Genomic DNA, 8,504 nt, shown 5'->3' with positions numbered 1-8,504 from the left:
TTTATTTTAAACTGTATGTCATTATTTTTATATTTACGATCTATAGTTAGATATTTTTGCGTATATAGAATAGACTGTGTTTTGTATATGTTATACCAGGTTACAAGAACATACTATATATTACAGTTTGATTTGTTTCGATTCTTATGTTTACCCTTATAATGTGATCTTTTTAAATGGATATTTCTTTCTATTTTAAACTAGATATCGAACCCCATAAATTCACTAACCTAACACATCAGAACCACAAAAATGCTGCACCCTCCTCGGCACCGCCACGCGCTCACATCCCAGCACAACACAGAAAAACAGAGCCCGCTCCTGTTGCCAACAGAGCGGAGATCCCACAAGGCTTCCCCCGATTAGAAACTCAAACAAACCCATCTATAAAGAAATGTAAAAATCCCATTAGAGCTAGCCCAAAACCTCCGTGCTTCCTCATCATAAACTTCCTCCTCAATCAATTTCTCAGAAACCCAAAAAACTCCAATACACATCCAAAAGGAAAGAACTGCTAAGAAAAACAAAAACCTGTACAAAATAAATCAAACCAGCTCCCTAAACTCCAGACTGTACAACTGACCCTAAACATTACTAAAAAGACCCCCGAAGCTCTACCTTTATGCTAACTCACAAGTAATGAACAATAATCTGTAGAAATAATTTTAAATTTAAAAAAAACTAATGAAAAGCATAAAAAAAATTCTAAGCTATTAAAATGTCAAAAAATATCACTGCTAAAATTTTAAAAAAATATATACTGCCTATAAACACCCACCATATAAATGCTCCTGTCCCCAAAAAGAAAACTAAACCCCCCCCCCCCCCCCCCACCGGCTGCACACAACATGAAGCAAGACAATTAATTCTAAAAACCACCTTAAGCCACTACGTAAAAAAACCTTTCAAAAATTAAAAACTGCAGGTAACAAAAGCCATCCAATCACTTAAACACCCAAAACTCCAGCAGCCGAGCTGCCCCTACCAAATCTCTGTGTTTATACCTACGATAAACTAAGCCAAAATCCCAGCAATACATCTCAGAAGTCTATTAAAGAAACCTGTTGAAATTAATTCTGCCTCAAATACAAACCAAGCCATCCACAGAGTTATCTTCACTCAAAAAACAAATGACACAGAGTTAACAACACCAAAAAAGAAGACAACACACCGTACACCACCAAAGAGTATCACGTTGAAGGAAAAAAAAATAAATTATTTGGCTTTTTTTCAAACTAACTTCTTTTATTAGCTAGAACTAAAGCTTTCAAAACTCCATACGTATCGCAAGCAACGTGCAGTTCTGGTTTCTCCCCGTACACTCTTTGTACAAAGGGCCTGGGCACAGCACAGGGCCGGGATTCAATGGAATGAATGCATCCCCCACGACCTTTCAAAGAGCTCCGGCACCGCGGCTCGCAGATCCGGACTGCCGTGCTCAGCTACCCTCACGGCCACGTTCAAGCACAATCCACCAGATTGCTCAGAGAATTCCCACTAAAACTCAGCTATAATCACTGAGCAGAAAGTCCTTTGGGGTGCTGCTCCATCTCTCAGCTGCTCCGGGCAGAGGGAAGACGGCTTCTCGTCACGCACGGCAGCAGCAGCGATGGATCCTGGAGGTGGGGGGGGGGAGGGTTGGGGTTTTTTTGTGGATGTAAAAAAAAAGGGTAATGAAATTAAACCAGGTCTGATATAAATGTCTTGAAGCGCCATTCGAGCTTCTTAAACCCAAGAAAACCGTTCCGATTCCTGAGTCCGGTCTTCCGCTGCCTCCTCGCTCTTTGCGCTCGCAGCCCGTTGCAGGAAGCTCTGCAGCCTTTCTTCCCCATCCTGTGTTAGAGAGGGGACAGCTATTAGGGGCACGCACACGCACAAACGGTCTTCAAAAAGATCAAATGCCTGCAGTAAAAATTACATAAGTAATATCCTCTCTCAAACTGTTCAAGAAAAGGGAAACTGGAGGTTTAATGTCCCTCTGAGGGATATGGGATAAAATCTTCCCCCTGAGTGTGCACACAGTAATAAAATACTGATTTTTTGGACCAAACGAGGTAGGTCTGTATGAGACCTACAGCTCAGGGGGCTTTCACGGCTCCCGGCGATGAGGACTGAGCACAGAAGAAAGTTAAAGATGAAGTGTTAGTCCCCTGAATTATTGCCCTGATGTAGGGGTTTTTTTTGGTTTGTTTTTTTTTTTTTTTTTTTTTTTTTTTTTTTTTTTTTTTTTTTTTTTTTTGTTTTTGTTTTTTTTTGTTTTTTTTTTTTTTTGTTTTGGTTTTTTTTTTTTTTTTTGTTTTTTGGGGTTTTTTTGGGTTTTTGTTTTTTTTTTCCCCCTGCTAAGAGACATACCAGCTTCTTCCCTTTGTTTCTGGGTTTCCAAGTCACCCTGTAATTCGTAACCTGCACCAAGCTGACACGGCTAAGTGAGGAATCCGGCTGCTGTGCTCCAAGCCACGTGTCCCTGGCGTGACGGGAAGTCAGGAGTACAGAAACAGCTGTGGGAAGAAAGGTGAGAGGAAGATCAGAACAGATATGCTCCTAGTTCCCCACAGCTCAAGTGGAGCTGGCTTTTAAATAGCACACATAAACTTAAATTAGCAACAAGCAAAAAAAATATTCCTAACACAATAAACCCCAAAAGGCCTCAAACTACCAAAATAAAAATACCACCTAGTAAGAAACGTGAAGGCAAAAAAGAAACGTAACCAGAAACACTATCTCCCAAAGGATCCGTGTGAGATACAAAGCTGTGTTTCGTGTCAGGTACATACAGGCAGCGTGTATACTTGTGATTGTGATATGTGTAGAAACTGATCATGGGACAATTAGAGGATGAATTCTTAAAAAATAACTGAGGTAGTAAAGCATGGAAGAAGGCCTTTGAACTTATCCTTTGTTTGCAATTAACTGTTATAGCATCTGAATTAAAGCTTTAAAGATGTTGCTGCTGGACAGGAACTTTCTGCACGTAGCTAAGCATTTAACAGCTTTGCAATAATAACCTTTTGAAGTATAATTTTAGAATATTACTTGTAGTAAGGAGCTTTGAAAATATAAGTTTAGAATATATGTAAAGGAAATATGCTTATCTCAACACCTTAGCAAAACAGTAAAAAGCAGCTTAAGAAAGGAAGATGGACATCAACCCAAGGATTGATGGCTTCAACCAAGGGAAGCTGGACATCACTGTTACAAGATTTATAGTCCTTGTAATTAAAAGGTGGACCCACATCTGGAGTCCGGACCGCACCAGCTGGGAGGCCTCTTTCTTCTTTCGGAAGTCGGACCCCACCATCTGGGGATACTCCTTTCTGGGGTACATCCTGAGAAAACTAACTCACAATAGTGTATAGAATTGTGACGTAAAAATCGGGAATAGAAACTGCTGAGAAAAGCTTATGTGTACCCCTATAAATACCTGTACGCCACAACCATCGGTGTGCAGTTGGAGGGAATAGTCTAAGTCTGCTTGGGACCTCTAATTAGTTAGGGCTATCTACATTATAAACAAAAATAAGAAAAATAATCGCCTCCCAGGCAGTGTAAGGGTTAGGTACGTGCCAGGCTCACCCTTCTCTGAGATATCTGGTCCTAGGGCACAGAAAGAAGTGCCCTGAAATGCACATTTAAACCCTTAAAATGCTGAAAAAGGCAGAGCTTCCTTCAAGTGAACCCCTTCAAATGAGAAAATGGGGCAGTTGCCTCCACTGAAACTGATACAATGGCAAATAAATGCCTTCTGCCCTTTAATTTAATCCCCTAAAATATTGGGAAAAGAGCAGGTTTTCTTACTGTAAATCTCTCCAGTGATGAAAAAAATAGGGATTTTTCCCTCAATCCAAACCCTTAAGAAGGAGAGATAGCTGGGCATCCCCCTCAGTTTAAGCCTTAGGAAAACAAAAAAGAGGGTGGTTACCCTTAAATCAAACCCATAAAAAACATCGTTAAGGTTTTCCCCTTCTATTTAAACTGGAAAATAATGGAAAATGGTGACTCCCTGTCAATTAGCCCCCCTAACAGCATAGAAAAGGCAGGATTCTTTCAACTGAGACCATTAAAATTGCAGGGGAAGCAGATTCCCTCACAATTTGAACACAAAAAATAGGGGAAAGGGAAGCTTTTTCCCTCCATTTAAACCCCTTTTCTCCTAATAACCCCTCTCTTTTCTGGGAGTGCTGTGGAGGGTCTGAAGGCTCTGGGGAGGGACTGACACAGTAAAAGGGGAAAGTTGAAAGCTCTCCCCTGGAACCCCACATGCTGCCCGGCCCGCTCAGGTGCCGCCCCTTGGCGAGAGGGTTCTTCTCTTGGCATTTTCTCGAAGCGATGCTCCGTGCCCGGGTGGGTCCGGCTGCTCCCCTGTCCCTGCTGGATGTTCCGACCGTAGCTCTGGGAGGGACGCTCGGGATACCCCCGTTAGCCCCTCTGGACTAGCATCTCCCTGTGCGGGTGTGCCCGGGGAACCCCCTGAAAGCAGCTGGTCACACGGGGTGCTGCTAGACCTTGGACTGGGGGGTGAGGTGAAGAAAGGTCCTGTGAAGAAAGTTCCCTCCCCTACACAGCCCTTCATCTGCCCCTTAAACAATGTGGTGCTAGACTTTCCTTTCCAAGGAAATTAACAGTCTTTCCCTTCTGCGTGCCCAGGGCCAAAACTGGGATTCTGCCTCCAAAACTGCAGACGGCAAACGATTTCTGGCAGACCGCAGCTGCCGAAGCCGAGAACTCTCGCTGCCCTTGGAGTGCCACGGGCCTCTTGTGAACGGACGTCCGCACGCGGCGGGGGTGAGTTTGGCTTTATGGGGAAAAGGGCTGGCGTTCCTGTCCGGGGGCCTATGCCTGCTCCGCTTCCGAACGGCGCGGGATCTCTCCCGGAGTGGAGCTGCCCCCGCCTAGAACTCGGGCTGCCCTGGCAGTTTGCTGAGCGCCTCCTGCAAACTGGCATCGGGAAACTCGGGGTGTGAGTTTTCCTGTGTGGAATTTCTCACAGACCAAAGCTAAGGGCATCTAACCCTAACTTTGACCGCAAGGACTTAGCTGGGTCTAAAACTTACGACTTTCGGACCGAGAGCGGGGGACAGGACCCGCTGTGCTGCCGCTGGCCCCTTTCTAATGCATTGCAGCCCTAAAACTTTGCCTTTTCAGAGGGTGTGTCCTCTGACCCTGCCCGTAATCTTCAAAATATGCTAAAGATTCCTAAAATAGCTTTGAAAAACCCCCAACAATACCCTAAAAAATCCCAGACAAGTCCTAAAAAACCTTCCAAAATCCCCTAAGTATGTTTAAAAGTTCTGGAACAAACCTCAAAAAAAACATGCTCAGCCTCCAAACTCTACCTATTGCTCTCTAGCCCTCAGATGTCGTCCCTATCTTTTTGCAGTGGTACTTGTTGTCCTCTGAGGGTTCTGTCATTGTCCTGGTGTGAGGGTTGCTGTCTTGTCACACCGGGAGGGTTGCGGTGTGGTCTCACTGTTGGGGTTGCTGTGTTGTGCTGCTGTTGGGGGAAAAGGCTGTTGGTAGGGGGACTGCTTAGGGTGAAGTCAGGGCTGGGGTGTGTGTACCTGAACTTGCCTCCTAAGCTGTACCCTGTAGCCCTGATTTCCACTGGACTGTCCAGCCCTCAGGTCCTCTCCCTTTACCCCTAAATCCCTCCCTCTACGCCCCAGCCTTCAGGCTCTGTGTCACCCTCAAGCCCCTTCTCAGCTGCCCTTCGGCCTCTGTGTTTCGTGCTGTGAAAAGACCCCAGAAAACCCTAAAAATTCCCTAAAAAAAGCCCTAATCTTCAAAATGTCCTAAAACCCCCCAAAGAATACCCTTAAAATACACTAAAAATACCCTACTTTTAAAAACCCCAGAACACCCCAACAACCCCTAAATATCCCCTAAATAGTCCTAAAAGAGCTCAAAAATAGCCCAAAAATCCTTAAAATGCCCTGACAAGACCTTTAAAACAGACCTAAAAATTCCCTCAGAAACTGTAGAAATACCCTATATCTAAAAAAGTCCTCCACATACCCTCAATAGTCCTAAAAAAGCCCCAAGAAGACTCAGAAACCCCCCTAAAAATTCTAAAAACTACTAAGAAAGCCCTTAAAATACCCTAAAAAGACCTCTTAAAAGCCCTGAAAGAGCCCTAAAATTATCCTAAACGTTCCCAGAAAATCCCTAAAAAACTCCCACAAACACAACCCTAAAATATCCTTTGCAACCCCTGAAAAAAGCCCTAAAAAATGCACATCCCCCAACTCCTACCTTTCACTGTCTAGCCCACAAACATCATCGCTACCTTTTTACTACGGTCGCTGCCTTGTGCTGTTGTTGGGGAAAACTGGTGTCCTAGGGGTGCTGTTTGGGGTGAGCTTAGGGTTGGGGTGAGGGCTTCTGCACCTGTAGCCTAACCTTACCTATTACTCTGGGTCCTGTCCTTTTTACCCCTAACCCTCAGTGTAAGCTGCCCACTTGTCAAACCCCCCCTCTTTGCCCCTCAGCCCGGAATGTCTGTGTGTCACCCCAAGCCCTGCAACGTTGTCCCTTGGCCTCCTAACCTCCGATGGACGCTCTCCACCCGGGTAGGGTTGGTTTTTAGGGTGAGGTTAGGGGAGGTGTGAGTGCTGGTTCACCTGTCACCCTCAGGCACCCCCCACTTTTCCCCTCAAGGCTCTCCCCAAGCCTCTTCTTGTCACCCTCAAGTTCCCTAGAGTAGCCTCTCAGCATCTCTGTGACAATCTGGACCCCCCAGTCGCTCCTAAAGATTCCTTCTGCCTCTCAGCTACCCGATCCTCTGTCACCCTCCAGCCTACCCTCCTCAGCCCGCATCCTTTGTGACACCTTGCAGCCCAGCATCCACAGCGGCCAAAACCCGAAAATTCTGCTACTCACCATTCTCCTAAGAATGCCGGGCTCCTCGGGGCGCACGCTTCGGCTGCGCTCGGAGGCCGACGCCGTCGTCGCAGAGCCTGCCTGGATTAAGAAGAGATGAGGTGATTTGGTATTGCTGAAACGTGACGGGACGTTGGCTCGTTCTCCTCGCGGGGAGCGGACAGAGCGACCGGCACCGGCCGGGACCAGCGCAGCGCCCGCGCCGCCTCTTCCGCCCGCCGGCCCGGCAAAGCCCCCCTCGACTCCGCACGGCTCGCACCGCCTGCACGCCGGACCGGCGCCGCCCCGCCGGGATTTTCCGGCACGCGGTCGCCTCCACCGTCTGGAGCGGGGCGCGCGCGGGGGCTAGGGGGGGTGCAGCCCTGTTCCGACGCCGCTCGCATGCCCCCGGCCCGTGCACCGCTGCGACCGCGCCCCTGCCGCCCGCCGAAACCGGCCCCGCCGGGCCGCCCTCGCCGCCGCCATTCACCTCAGCCACGGCGTCTCTTTACGCTTCTGAAACACCTTCGCCCCTCCCCGCTATTTACAGACACCGCCCCGCTCGCCGCTCGCTTCTCCCGCCCCTCGCCCTCCCCTCCCTCGGCAGCCGTCCTTCCCCCGCCCCCCCGGCGCCCAGCTGCGAGGGGCGGGGCGCTGGCTCGGGGGGGCTGCAGTGCCGCGCTGTGTCCACAGGGCGGCAGCACTCCCGCCGGCCGCAGCCGGGGGCTGCCGCTCGCCTGGAGGGAAGGGAGGCAAGAACAACAGGTGCGACCCCCTTCGAAAACTCATCAAAAATAAATGCCCCAAAAAAACCCGCACGAAAACTAAAAACACCCTGCCTGTAACCAAATAAAACCTCAAAACACCCTTTCCTTAAAATTATATTTAACTATTTTTTACATTTTTCAGATTCACATTTATAGTGTATATAAAAGTACAAATTATTTCTATTCTATATTACACCTATTGCTCATACTTATTTATATTTAAACTTTTGTATATATATCTATACATTTGTATATTTAGATTTAAATATATTTAGATTAGATTTATATATATATATTTCTAAATTTAGATTTCTATTCCTAAAATACATATGTTCTTTAAAACGAAACCCCTGCCTCTAACCAAAATCTGTCCATATTTTTAATATTAATTATAAATTATTAAAAAAACCCCTGCCTCTAAACAAATAAGAACAAAAACCCACTTTATTTAAAAATATACTTAGTTTTATATTTATATTTTCCATAATTATACTCACACTTACATTTCTTTAATATTCATATATTTGATTTATAGATACATATATATCATAATGTAATACTATAGCTACAGTATGATTTACATTATGTATTTTATCAATTTCTAAGACTTAGAATTTTCTCCCTTTTATATTTTTCTATATCTTTATATATTTATGATACAGGTCTATATTTGGATTTATATTTTTAATCAGTATTTCTTTTTTTATTATTTATAGTAAAAGCCCTGCCTATAACCAAACTTTTTTTAAAAATCCCACCGTTATTTAAAAAAAAATAATTATTTTTATATTTCTATTTTTTCATATTTCTATTCACATTTATATTTTATAGTGATGTATTCCATTTGCAGACGTAAATAGCATATAGCAAAATATAATTATA

General features: G+C 45.3%; 1 long non-coding RNA gene across 1 annotated transcript; it reads right to left on the bottom strand.

Annotated features, from left to right (window-relative positions):
• Nucleotides 1–7,413, bottom strand: LOC119696670. Its single transcript, XR_005255643.1, has 4 exons — nucleotides 7,346–7,413; nucleotides 6,877–6,957; nucleotides 2,353–2,498; nucleotides 1–1,833 (listed from the first exon to the last, which is right to left on the bottom strand). It is a non-coding gene; the product is annotated as an uncharacterized LOC119696670 (long non-coding RNA).
• Between the last annotated feature and the right edge of the window lie 1,091 nt (nucleotides 7,414–8,504).

Source organism: Motacilla alba, unplaced genomic scaffold (assembly GCF_015832195.1).
Source record: "Motacilla alba alba isolate MOTALB_02 unplaced genomic scaffold, Motacilla_alba_V1.0_pri HiC_scaffold_344, whole genome shotgun sequence".
In the NCBI taxonomy this organism is placed as follows: domain Eukaryota; kingdom Metazoa; phylum Chordata; class Aves; order Passeriformes; family Motacillidae; genus Motacilla; species Motacilla alba.
Note: the sequence above shows the minus strand (reverse complement) of the source record. Positions and strands in the feature narration are given on the sequence as shown.